This window comes from Papio anubis, chromosome 12 (genome assembly GCF_008728515.1).
Source record: "Papio anubis isolate 15944 chromosome 12, Panubis1.0, whole genome shotgun sequence".
In the NCBI taxonomy this organism is placed as follows: Eukaryota; Metazoa; Chordata; class Mammalia; order Primates; family Cercopithecidae; genus Papio; species Papio anubis.
In genome coordinates this window covers 51804068-51818733 of record NC_044987.1, presented here as the reverse complement: position 1 = coordinate 51818733, position 14666 = coordinate 51804068, and the positions used below count along the sequence as shown (strand labels likewise).

At 37.7% G+C, this 14666-nt stretch overlaps 1 long non-coding RNA gene across 1 annotated transcript in view; it reads right to left on the bottom strand.

The window, feature by feature from the left end:
- LOC110741251 overlaps positions 1-11089 on the bottom strand; it is a 48807-nt gene extending 37718 nt beyond the window's left edge. The window contains exon 1 of the long non-coding RNA XR_004177429.1: positions 10308-11089. This is a non-coding gene — a long non-coding RNA (uncharacterized LOC110741251). The remainder of the gene's footprint in view (positions 1-10307) is intronic.
- Positions 11090-14666: the final 3577 nt, after the last annotated feature.

Genomic DNA, 14666 nt, shown 5'->3' with positions numbered 1-14666 from the left:
AACCATCTTGCTTGTGTTTTATCTTATCAACACATTTCTCACATCCTCATGCAACTACCCTTCTCAAGTATCCCCAGCAGAGGCTCATATATACAGGCAACATTCTCTTCACGTTTTCCTTTTATTTCTAGTTTACTCCCAGCATGGCTTCACAATGAAGGGAGCAGCACTGCCACGACTTTCTCCAGGTTTAGTGAAAAAAGCTGTTAAACAAGCTCTGATTTGTCTTTCTAGGTCCACAGGAGGTAAAGCCTTTATGTTCATTTACTAGTTCATTTGACAAGGAATAATCGAGGACTTTCTATGTGCTAACTGATATGTAACTAAGGATTGCAAAGTGAGTTCACAAACACTGCCTCAGCAAGCCTAAACATCATCTTCAGGTGCACTTATTACTGTCTCCATTTCACACAGGGAAAACTAACTGAAGAGTACCTGAGGTGGAGTGACTTTTCTAGCCTAGAGATTAGACTCTTGACTTCCACTTTCTGCAGTATGGCAGTGTAGAAGTACCCTACCATGACAATATAACTAGTTCTAAGATGTATTTCAACAAGTTTTATAATAAATTGCAAAAAAAGGAAGTAAGGAAAATAAAGGGGGGAAAGAAAAGAAAGAAGGAAGGAAGAAAGAAGAACAGCAACAAAAACAAAGAGCTAAAATAAAATTTGAGAGTGGTAAGCTGTAAGAGAATATGGAAGTCAGGTTACCCTAGGGTAAATGCCTACATCAGTGCGAGGCTGTTTTGAGCCAACATGAAGTTGGAAAAGATAAACCTGGGGAGTCCCCCACTTTAAGCTCAGCACCTCAAAGAGAACTAATGCAGTACTAAATCAAAAGTGTCCACCAGCTCTCAACAGAAACAATAAAAACTTCCAAAGGAAAGCATCATCAATTTATACCCTCTGGTTGCACACAGATTAAGTCGAACCAATAAAATATTAACAAAAACAAAAGGAAACAAGCCATCATATGATACAGCAGAAATAACAAAAAAATGGATTTCTTTAGATGACCAAAGTTCTCAGATATAAAGTGTAACGGTATAAAAAATGTATTTAATGTGTAAAGGAAAATATATAATGGGTAATTAAGAACCCAAAAAGTAAAACTAATCTATTTCAAGGCAAGAGGAAAAGTGGCAGCTAAGATGGTACCAAAGGCCAAGAAGAGAAAGGGGCAGAGCAAGATGGCCAAATAAGAGCCTCACCAATTGTCCCTTCTGCAGGAACATCAAATTTGAAATCTACACAAAAATGCACCTTCATAAGAACCAAAAATCAGTGGGAAATCACAGTTTAACTTCGTATCACTGAAAGAGGCATTGAGGAGGGTAGGAAAGACAGTCCTGAATCACCAACATCACTCCTACCCCATTCCCTGGCAGCAGCTCCATGGTGGGGAGAATCTGCACTTGAAGGAGGGAGAGCACAGCAATTGAGGGACTTTTCATTGAACTCAGTGCTGCCTTCTCATAGAGGAAAGAAAAACCCAGGCGAACTCAGTCAATATGCACTCATAGAGGGATAATTTAGACCAGCTATAGCCAGAGAGAAATACCTATCCCAGCAGTCAGAACATGACTTTCAACAAGCCTCACCACTCCACATGGGCTAAAGTGCTTGGGGTCCTAAATAAACTTCAAAGGAAATCTAGCCCATGACTGCCAATTCCTAGGCAAGTCCTAGTGCTGGGCTCAGAGTCAGTGGACGTGGGGGACACATGACCTAGTGAGTCACCTTGTGCCACCCTTTCCCCAATCTCAGGCAGTGCAGTTTGCAGAAACAAAAGTGACCTCTTTCTTCTTCATAAGAAGAGGAGAGGGAAGAGTAAAGAGGACTTTGTCTTGCATCTTGGATGCCAGCTCAGCCACAGAAGGCTAGGGCACCAGGCAATATCATGAGGCCCTCATTTTAGGCCCTAGTTCCTGGACAATGTTTTTAGACACACCGTGGACCAGAAGAGAACCTGCAGCCTTGAAGGGAAGGACCCAGTCTTGGCAGGATTCACCTCCTGCTGACTAAAGAGCCCTAGGGCCCTGAATAACAAGCAGCAACACCCATATGCCGTGGGCCGTGGGTGAGACTTACTGGCTTCAGGTGAGACTCAGCACATTCCTAGCTATGGTGGTTATGCTGAAAGACTCCTCTGCTTGAGAAAAGCAGAGGGAAAAGTAAAGATTTTGTCTTGTACCTTAGGTACCAACTCGGCCACAATAGGGTAGAGTGCTAAGCAGGCTTTTGGGGTCCCTAATTCTAGGCCTTCCCTCTTAGACAGCATTTCTGGACCTGCCCTTGGCCAGAAAGGAGCTCTTTGCCCTAAAGGGTGAGTCCCAGGACCGGTATCATTCACCATAAGCTGACTGAAGAGCCCTTTGGCCTTAAGTGAATATTGGCAGAACCCTGGCAGTACTCCCCATGAACCTGCCTTGGTGGTGGCTATTGGGAGAGGTTCCTCAGCCTGTGGAAAGAAGAGGGAACAAAAGGAAAGATGAGGGAACAAAAGGAAAGACTTTTTCTTGTCGTTTGAGTGCCAGCTTAGCCACAGTAATATAGAGCACCAGGTAGATTTCTAAGGTTTTTGACTCTAGTCTCTGGCTCCCAGATGGCATCTTTGACCCACCTGAGGCCTAGGGGAACTCGTGACTCTGAAGGGAAAGACAAAACTCTGACTGGCTTTGCCACCTGCTGGTTGTAGGGCCCTAGGGCCTTGAGCAAAAATAGGTAGTAGTCAGGTAGTGGTTTCAGTAGGCCTTGGGCAAGACTAAGTGCTGTGCTGGCCTCTGGTCTGACTCAGCACAGTCTCAGTGGTGGAGGCCACAGAGGGGCTTCTGTCACCCTACTCCCAGCTCCAGGTGGCTCAGCACATAGAGAGAAACTCCATTTGTTTGGGAGATAGTAAGGAACAAGAACAAGAGTCTCTGCTTTGTGATCAGGAGAATTCTTCCAGATCTTATCCCAGATCACCAAGGAGCCATGGCATTATTGGGCTGGGGGTGCTCCCTAACACAGATACAGCTTAGATCACAACACCTAAGTCCCTTCAAATACCTGGAAAGTCTTCCCAAAAAAGACAGGTACGAATAAGCCTGGATTCTGAAGACTATAATAAATACCTACCTCTGAGACTTACTGGCTTCAAGTGAGACTCAGAACATTCCTAGCTGTGGTGGTCCAAAAGCCCAAGGGCTCATCAGGATACAAAGAAGAAATTCAGAATTCTATTAGACAAATTTAACGAACAGATTGAAATAATGTAAAAGAATCAATTAGAAATTCTGGAGCTGAAAAAATGCAATTGATATACTGAAGAATACATCAGAGACCCTTAACAGCAGACTTGACCAAGCTGAAGAAAGAATTAGTGAACTTGAAGACAGAATTTGAAAATACACAAAGGAAACAAAAGAAAAAGGAATAAAACAAACAACGAAACACACCCATTAAATCTAGAAAGCAGACTCAAAAGGGCAAATCTAACAGTTATTGGCCTTAAAGAGCAGGTAGAATAAGAGATAGGAGTAGAAAGTTTATTCAAAAGGATAATAACAGAGAACTTCCCAAACCTAGAGAAAAGTATCAATATCCTAATACAGGAAGGTTATAGAACACCAAGCAGATTTAACCCAAAGAAGACAACCTAAAGGCAATTAATAAACTCTCAAAGATGAAGAATAAAGAAAGGATACCTAAAAGCAGCAAAAGAAAAGAAACAAGTAACATACAATGGATCTCCAATACTTCTAGCAGGATTTTCAGTGGAAACCTTACAGACCAGGAGACAGTGACATGACATGTTTAAAGCATTGAAGAGAAAAAAACCTTTACCCTAGAATAGTATATACTGCAAAAATATCCTTCAAATGTGAAGGAGAAATAAACGCTTTCCACACAAACAAAAGCTGTGGAATTTCATCAGCACCAGACATGCCCTACAAGAAATGCAAAAGGCAGTACTTCAGTCAAAAAGAAAAGGATGTTAATGAGCAATAAGTAATTACCTGAAGGTACAAATTCACTGGTAAGAGTAAGTACACAGAAATTATAAGACTGTAACTGTGGTGTGTAAACTACTTATATCTTACGTAGAAAGAGGAAAAGATGAACCAATCAAAAATAATAACTATGACAACTTTTCAAGACATAGACAGTACTGTAAGATACAAATAGGGAAAACAAAAAGTTAAAAAGTGTGGAGATGGGCCGGGCACGGTGGCTCACGCCTGTAATCCCAGCACTTTGGGAGTCCAAGGCAGGCGAATCATGAGGTCAGGATATTGAGACCATCCTGGCTAACATGGTGAAACCCCGTCTCTACTAAAAATACAAAAAATTAGCCAGGCGTGGTGGCAGGTGCCTGTAGTCCCAGCTACTCAGGAGGCTGAGGCAGGAGAATTGCTTGAACCCGGGAGGCGGAGCTTGCAGTGAGCCGAGATTGCACCACTGCACTCCAACCTGGGCAATGGAGGGAGACTCTGTCTCAAAAAAAGAAAAAAAAAAAAAAAGCGTGGAGATGAAGTTAAAGAGTAAAGTGTTTATTGGTTTTATTTTTGCTTGTTTGTTTATGCAATCAGTGTTATATTGTCAAAGTTTGAGATAATGGGTTGTAAGATGTCTCTGCAAGCCTCATGGTAATCTCAAATCTAAAAACATATGAGAGATACATGAAAAATAAAAAGCAAAAAATTAAAACATACCACCAGACAAAATCAACTTCAATAACAGGAAGACAGAAAGTAAAGAAAGAAGAAAGAGAAGATCAAAACAACCACAAAACCAATAACAAAATGGAAGGAGTAAGTCCTTACTTATTAATAATAACATTGAATGTAAATGGATTAAACTCTCTCTCTCTTTTTTTTTTTTTAGACGAAATCTCGCTCTGTCGCCCAGGCTGGAGTGCAATGGCACAATCTCGGTTCACTGCAAGCTCCACCTCCTGGGTTCATGCCATTCTCCTGCCTCAGCTTCCCAAGCAGCTGGGACTCCAGGCACCTGCCGCCACGCCCAGCCAATATTTTGTATTTCTAGTAAAGATGGGGTTTCACTGTGTTAGCCAGCATGGTCTCGATCTCCTGACCTCATGATCCGCCCGCCTCGGCCTCCCAAAGTGCTGGGATTACAGGCATGAGCCACCTTACTCGGCCTTAAACTCTTTAATTAAAAAAAGAAAGCAGAAAGAGAAGGCCACAAAACAACCTGAAAACAAATAACAAAATGACAAAAGTAATTCCTTATCAATAATAACATTGAATATAAATTGCCTAAATTCTTCCATCAAAAGACATAGAGTGGCTGAATGTATTTTTTTAAAAATGTATTACCTATTGCATAGAAAAAACACACTTATTAGAGATACACATGGACTGAAAATAAAGGGACAGAAAAAGATATCCTATGCCAATGGAAACCACAAAGAAGAGGAGTAGCTATACCTATAGCAGACAAAACGGATTTCAAGTCAAAAACTGTACTAAGAGACAAAGAAGGTCATTATATAATGGTAAAGGAATGAATCCAGCAAGAGGATATAACTACTACAGGTATAAATGCCCCCAACACTGAAGCACTCAGCTAGTTAAAACAAGTATTATTAGAGCTAAAGAAGGAGATTAAACTCCAAAGCAATAATAGCTAGAGAGTTCAACAACCTTCTTTCTGCCTTGGACAGATTATCCATAAGAAAAATCAATAAAGAGATATTGGACTTACTCTGCATCATAGAACAAATGGACCTAACAGATATTTACAGAACATTTCATCCAACAGCTGCAGAATACACATTCTTCTCCTAATCACATGGTCCATTCTCAAGGATAGATCATATGTTGGGTCACAAAACAAATCTCGAAACATTCAAAAAAACTGAAATAATATCAACCATCTTTTCTGACCACAATGGAATAAAACTGGAAATCAATAACAAGAGGAATTTTGGAAACTATACAAACACACAGAAAGTAAACAATATGTTCCCAAATGACCAGTGGGTTAATGAAGAAATTAAGAAAATTGAAACATTTCTTGAAACAAGTGACAATGGAAACACACATACCAAAATCTACTCAATACAGCAAAAGTAATATTAAGAGGAAAGTTTATAGCCGTAAGTGCCTACATCAAAAAAGTAGAAAAACTTCAACTAAATGGACAAGTGGGATTGTGTCAAGTTCAAGAGATTCTACAAAGCCAATAAAAAATCAATGCAGCGAAGGGACAACCCACAGAATGGGAGAAAATACTTGTGAACCACCAATCTGACTGGGAATTAATAACTAGAATATATAAGGAGCTCACACAACTCTATAGGAAATATATATAATAATCGAATTTTAAAACAAGCAAAATATCTGAATAGACAGTTATCAAAAAAAGACATAAAAATGGCAAATAGGTACATGAAAAGATGCTCAATAACATTAACCAAGAGAGAAATGCACAACACTGCAAAAAAAAAAATCTCACCCCAGTAAAAATGGCTTTTATCCAAAAAACAGGCAAGAGCAAATGCTGGTAAGGATGCAGAGAAAAGAGAACCCTCCCACATTGTTGGTGGGAAAGTAAATTAGTAGAAGCACTATGGATAACAGTTTGGAGGTGCCTCGAAAAAACTAAAAGTAGAGCTACTATATAATCCAGCAATCCTCTCCTAGGTGTATACACAAAAGAAATCAGTTGATACATTTGGCTGTGTCCCCACCCAAATCTCATCTTGAATTCCCACATTTTAGAAGGGAACCAGCAGGAGGTAATTGAATCATGGGGGCAGGTCTTTCCCATGCTGTTCTTATGATAGTGAATAAGTCTCATGAGATATGATGGTTTTAAAAACAGGAGTTCCCCTGCGCAAGCTCTCTTCTCTTGCCTGCTGCCATGTGAGATGTGTCTTTCACCTTCTGCCGTGATTGTGAGGCCTCCCCAGCCACGTGGAACTGTAAGTCCAATTAACCTCTTTCTTTTGTGAATTGCCCAGTCTCAGGTATGTCTTTATCAGTAGTGTGAAAATGAATGACTACATCAGTATATTGAAGAGGTATCTTCATTCTCATGTTTATTGGAGCACTGCTCACAATAGCCAAGATTTTGAAGCAACCCAAGTGTCCATCAACAAACTAAATGAATAAAGAAAATGTGGTACATTTACACAATGTATTGCTATTCAGCCCTAAAAAGAATGAGATTCTGTTGTTTGCAACAACATGAATGGAACTGGAGATTATTATATTAAGTGAAATAATCCAGGAACAGAGAGACAGACTTTGAATGTTCTCACTAATTTGTGAGAGCTAAAAATTAAAACAATTGAACTAATGGAGACAGAGAGTAGAAGGATGGTTAATAGAGGCTGGGAAGGATAGTGGGAGTTTGGGGAGTGGGGAAGTGGGGATGGTTAATGGGTACAAAAAAATAGAAAGAATGAGTAAGAACTAGTATTTAATAGCACAACAGGGTGACTATAGTCAATGGTAATTTAATTGTACATTTTAAATAACAGGGTACTTATTTAAAAAATAAATAATATAATTGAATTGGATTGTTTGTAACCAAAGGATAAACACTTAAGGCGAAGGATACCCCACTTACCCTGATGTTATTATTAAGCATTGCATGCCTGTACCAAAATATATCATGTACTCCATAAATATCTACACCTACTATGACCCACTAAAATTAAAAATAAATAAATTTTAAAAATATAAAAAGTTTACAAAGGCCAAAAGGTAGCAAGGGAAGAAATACTCATGGAGGCAATGGCATGCCCAGGGCTGAGGCAACCAGGCAGGTGGCGGTGAGTGGCAAGGAAGGAGGAATAACCGCAGAGGCTGCACCAAGCCCACTTGACTTTAGCATGTATTGTAGTGCAGGTTTCTTGTCAACAAGTTCTTTCAACACCTGTACAGTTGAAAATGTCTATGTATCACCTACATTTTTTCAAATACATTTTCACTGGACTAAAATTTTTACCTGAAAAATTGTTTTCTTTCAGCATTATAATTATGTCATCCCACTGTCTTCTGGCACTATTTTTGTCTCAGGAGAAATCAGATGCCATTAATATTGTTATACCATTGTGTAAAATTTCTTTTTTCTCTGGCTCCCTTTAAGGTATGTTCTTTATCTTTGATTTTAAACTGTTTGATTATGATGTAGTTTTATTTGCCTTTAGTTAATTTTCAGACTTTCTTCGCACTGTGTCTGTTTTTGTTTTTTAAATCAAATTTGAAAAAAAAATGTTGACTAATGGTTTTTCAGATAGATAGACCCAACAATTCTACTTTTAGGTAATAACACTAGAGAATTCTTTTTAAAATTCTGCATGTTTTCTACACACATAAGCACAAAAAATAAGAAATATTATAATAGCCCAGATATGGAAATAATCCAGATGTCCATTATCAGATGAATGAATTAACACATTGTGGCATATTCAAGCAATGAAATGCTACTCAAAAAATTAAAGCAATGAAGTACTGATGAACACAGCACCATGCATAAATATGAAAAATATGATGCTGAGTGAAAACCAAATAAAAATAACATACTCCATAGGATACTATTTATGTACAAGTTTAGAGCAGAATAGACAAAACTTTAGTTGTAGATATGAGCATAGTGTGGCCTGGTGAGGAAATAGGTGACTGAAAAGAAGCACATCAGAATTTAGAATATACTGGATTATGAAAATAGTTTAGACACTAATTGGAGTGATGATTATATAAGAGTGTGTGTGTGTGTATGTGTGTGTGTGTGTGTAAACTCAGCAAACGATATACTTAATATCTTTGGATGACGTAACGAGGTACTTATGTGCCCGCTAAACTTTCATTGGAAGCCTAAACAAACAACTGATTAAACATATCTAAATGGAGAAATTCAGAAATTGAAACTAGATCAAAAGAAAAGGCACAACTGAAGCACAGAAAGATCGATAAAGAAAATGATAAAATGAAAGTTAAGCTACAAAGAAGACATTTTCTCTTTCTATTAACTTGAGAGATAGGTCAAGTATGTGTATCAAACTTTGATAATAAATAATAAAAAAATTCAGGTTAAAACATTATAAGAATCTTTCTAAAATAATGTAGAGTTGACAACAGACTTATGAATCATGACACTAAAATCTAAGCAAAGGTAGAAATCCAAGGAGGTGAGCAGAACACTGAAACCACTTTAATTCTGAGGGATTTTGCCATACCTAGGAAGAGCTTAGATTTTGAGAGTTTCCCAGGATTTTCAGTAGAGCAATAAAACCTGGGGAGTAATAAAGTCTGTGACTCCAACGGCAATTCAATTAGGTAAGAATGGCTTAAATAAACATCTAACCCTGTCCCAATCCAAGGCTAATGCATGGAAAGTTGCCTTGGCTCTGATGAGAAAGGGGCATGGGATATGAAAATAATTCCACGAAGTCTTCAGGATTGCAGATAAATCTCCAGCTTATTTGTGACTGATATTAATAGCATTTTATAGTTCTAAAAGCCTCAAATTAAAAGTGGCCCATGACAAGAGGTGCCCTTTGGTGCCTGGAAGTAGCAAACACAAAGGCTGTAAACTCAAAAATCCCCACAAATAATTTTATGTGGGCACTAAGTATTTCATAATCAAAAATGAGCCCAGAAGGAAACAAGACACACTAGGGGAGAATCATCCAAAAGCTAAATAAAAACCAGCAGAAACAAATTCACACAAATTTCAGAAATTTTTTATAATTTTGCAATTATCAAATGTGAAGTATTTTAAACATATATTTAAAATGTTTAAGAAAATAAAAGAAGAGAAAGCCTTATAATAACTGCAGGAAAAAAACTGAATTTAACTTCTGGAATTAAAATATAGAATAGTCCAAAGTAAAAAATTAATGTGCAGTCTTAATAATATATTAGACACAATTGAAAATAGAACTGAAAATCGTTTTTAAAAATTATTCAGAAGGCCTCACAAAGATTAAGGAAGTGGTGGAAAATGTGAAAGAGTGGGTAAGAGAGACAGAAAAAAGGAAGCTAAGGTATAATGTATGTGCCTATTCCAAATTACATAATGAAAATATAGATAGAATATAGAATAGCAGATGTTAGAATGATGACATAGTCAATGTCTCAGATTCATGAAATCCAAGAAGTATAAAAGAAAATGAACAGAAATTTTTCACATACACATAATAGTAACATTGAAATACTAAAGATGAAGAAAATATATTAATAGCATCTTTGGAGGGAGGGAAGATAGATTACCCTTAGACAATCATCAATTAGACTGATAGCTGACTTTTTAACAAATACATTCCAAGCCAGATGACAGTGTACTTACCTCTTCAACATGTTGAAAGACTATTTTCAACCCGGAATTCTATACTCACAAAAGTATCTTTCAAGAGTGACAGATAATTAAAGACACTTTTAAACAAACAAGTACATTTAGAACGTTTGGCACTGTATGAATCTCACAAAAGGAAGTTCTATGACATATAATCCCAGATGAAAGGTCTGAAGTACAAGAAAAAAAGAATAAAATAAAGGTGAAATATATGTAAATAAATCTGAAAGAAGACTGACTATATAATTATAATAATATTTATAGAATAAAATAAAAATTAAATTCACAAATATAATATAAAAGTTGAGAAGAGATAAAGTATTCTAATTTCCTATGTTTTCCAAAAGGAGGGTAACAGTTTTGATTACCTTCAGGTATTATAAGTGAAGACATTCATGTCGTAATATTTTGGGTGACCAATGGAGCATTCTCCATTGGAACAAATTGTGTAAATTTTATGCTAGTATGGTCCTGAATAGTGACTACCAAAGATATATATGTTCTAAGCTTTGGAACCTGTGATTGTTACTTTATATGACAAGAGGGAACTTGTGGATTAATTAAGGATCTTGAAATGGAGAGATTATTCTGTACTACGCAGGCAGTCCCTAAATATAATCACAAGTGCCCTCTTATAAGAGGGAAGTATTGGGGAATTTGATGTGGCGACTACAGAGATATAGAAGAGGAAAAGAGGCCGGGCGCCGTGGCTCACGCCTGTAATCCCAGCACTTTGGGAGGCCGAGGCGGGCGGATCACGAGGTCAGGAGACTGAGACCATCCTGGCTAATACGGTGAAACCCCGTCTCTACTAAAAATACAAAAAATTAGCCAGGCGTGGTGGTGGGCGTCTGTAGTCCCAGCTACTTGGGAGGCTGAGGCAGGAGAATGGCGTGAACCCGGGAGGCGGAGCTTGCAGTCAGCCGAGATCTCGCCGCTGCACTCCAGCCTGGGCGACAGAGCTGGACTCCATTTCAAAAAAAAAAAAAAAGGAAAAGATATGTGATGATAAAAGCAGATGTTGCAATTATGAGCTTTGACGATGAAATAGAGTCCTAAAGCAAGAAATACAGGTGTCCAGTAGAAACTGAAAGGGGCGAGGAAACAGATTCTCCCTTTCATACCACCAGAGGAATTAGTCTTGTTGACATCTTGACTGTAACCCAGTGAAACTGATTTAGACTCTGCCTTTCATAAATATAAGAGAATAAATTTGTGTTGTTGTAATCCACTAAATTTGTGCCATTTCTTACAGCAGCAAGAAGAAAGTGATATATATGAAAACATGGATGATAAAAGTTATTGAGCCAATCCAAAAGGAAGCTGTTTTAGCTCTACCAAGATACCATAGACTGGGTGACTTAAACAACAGACATGTATTTCTCACTAGAGGCTGAGAAACCCAGCAGATTCTGTTTTTGTCTTGCAGATGGCTGCCTACTTGCTACATCTCCACATGGCAGAAAAGAGAGGCCTGGTATCTCTTCCCCTTCTTACAAGGGCACTAATCTACCATAGAGGATCCACCCTCATGACCTCATCTAAGCCCAGTTACTTCCCAAAAGCCCTACCTCCCAATACCATCACATTGGTGGATAAGGCTTCAACATACACCTGTAGGGGAGCACATTCAGTCTACAATAAAAGCAAATAGCATAGAGAAAAAAATCATAGAGATGGTAGAACAAAGAGAAAGCATAAAAAATGTAGATACAAGCCCATATGTATGTTAGTCTATTAAATATTAATGAGCTACTTTTCTATAGATAAAAGATAAAGATTGTCAAGAGATTTTTAAAAAATAGATCCACAACTAAAATGCAAGAATAGAAAAATATCAAAAATTAAAGAATGAAGGAAAATATGGCACACAAATATGAACAAAGGAAAGATGATTTAGCTATGCACCAAAGACAAAAAAAAAACTCACTAAAGATGACCACTCCACAAGATAAAATATTCAATTCATCAGAGAAAAGCACATGAAAAATGCTCAACAATATTAGTCAATAGGGATGTATAAGTCAAAACTACAGTGAGATACCACATCACACCAATGGGGATGCCTATAATAATAATTTTTTGAGGAAAAAAAGCAAATTATTGGCAAGGATTTGGAGAAACTGGAACCTTTGTACATTGCTGGCAGGAACGTACAATGGTACAGTCACTATGGAAAATAATTTGGCTGTTTCTCAAAAAGTTAAACATAGAATTACTGTATAACCCAGAAACTTCTCTCCTAGGAATTCACACAAAATTAATGAAAACAGGGACTCAAACAGATACAACAAAAAGGTATGAATAACTTAAGTATACGTCAATTTAAAAATGGATAAACAAAAATTAATATATGTGTGCGATTGAATATTATTCAGGCATAAAGAGCAAGGAAGTTCTGATACGTGCTACAACATGGATGAATCTTACATTCTAAGTAAAATAAGTCAAAAACAAAAGGGTGAATGTTATGACTTATCTTACAGAAAAAATTTAGAATAAGCAAAGTTATAGTGACAGAAAGTAAATTAGGGATTAACAGAGGCTACGGAGAGGGGAGAATGGGGGAATTATTGCTTAATATATACCAGGTTTCTGTTTGGAGCGATGAAAAAGTTTTGGAAATAGACAGCTGTGATGGTTTCACAATATTGTGAATATAATGAATGGTCACCGAATTGGATACTTAAAATGGTTACATTGCAAATATATTTTATATATACACACATATAATGCATACAATTTTGTATACATATGTATTGTGTGTGTGTATCTGTTTTAAAAATATAGAATTCTGATAAAGAGAAGCCCAGGAAATACAATCAAGAAATACAGTATCATGGAATCCAAGGGCAGTATGCAGGGTTCTCAGGAGAAAGATGTGGTAAACATTGCCTAAGGTTGACAGGTATTTAAACAAACACACTCTGGATTCAATACCAGATCTGTCATTTCTTAAGTTTGTAATACTGGCTGATATGGTTTGGATGTGTGTCTCCTCCAAATCTCATGTTAAAATGTCACTCCCAGTTTTGGAGGTAGGACCTAGTGGGAGGTGTTGGATCATGAGGATGGATCCCTTAAGAATGGTTTAGTACCCTAGAACATAAAGCATAGTAATAATAATAATAAAAAGAATGGTTTAGCATTAAACCTTTGGTGATGAGCGGGTTCTCGCTCTGTTAGTTCGAGAGCAGGTTGCTTGAAGGAGCCTGGCATATCTCTTGCTCCCTCTCACCATGTGACACACCTGCTCACCTTTCACCTTCTGCCATGAGTTATAAATTCCTGAGGCCTCACTAGAAGTTGAGCAGATGCCTGTGTCACACTTGTACATCCTGCAGAACTGTGAGACAAATAAACCTCTCTTCTTTACAAATTACCTAGTCTCCAGTATTCCTTCATAGCATCATAAAAAGGACTAACACACTGGCTCAATCGATTAACTTTTCTTAGGTTCAGTTTTTTGTTTCTGTTTTATCTTGTTTTGTTTTGTTTTTTCAGAAACAGGGTCTCTGTCACCCAGGCTGGAGTACAGTGGCATGATTTCAGCTCACTGCAGCCTTGACCTCCCAGCCCAAGCAATCCTTTTACCTCAGCCTCCCAAGTAGCTGGGTCTGCAGGCACATGCCACCAGGCTTGGCTAATTTTGTATTATTTGTAGCGATGGGGTTTCACATATTATCCAGGCTGGTCTCAAACTTCTAGGATTAAGCGATCCATCTGCCTCAGTCGCCCAATGTGCTAGGATTACAGGCATGAGCCACCACACCCAGCCAGGTTCAGTTTTTTAATCCATTAAATAGGAATAATAATAATATTAAATAGGAATAATCTATCAAATAGAAATAATATAAGAACTATAGTGATGAGTAAAGATCCAAGGGCCACGTCTAAAATAGTATAATCATTTAATAAATGATAGCATCTAATATTCTATTTTATTTGCTTACATGTCTATTTTCCTGGAGATCATAGACTCTCCCTATAATTCTTTTTCCAGTTTCCAATACAGTATCTGGATATATTAGACTTAACTCTAATCTGCAACTGTCAGGGAGATCTTCATATGTACAACTAAAATTCTGACTCTCACACTACCATAGGCATCAGTAGAATATAGAACAGAATCCACTTGCCAGCAGGGTAGCATCAAGCATTCTTCATCATCAGGAATCCTTGCAGTGGTCCAGCACATCAGTGTTGGTCCAGCATAGCTCTCTGGGAGATACATGTTTCCCAGATGACTGCTCAGATGCAAGGAGATGAAACTTGCATCATATAGGGTATTAGTTATCTATTGATGCATAACAAATTGGCTCCAGAATTGCTAGCTTAAAACAACAAACCTTT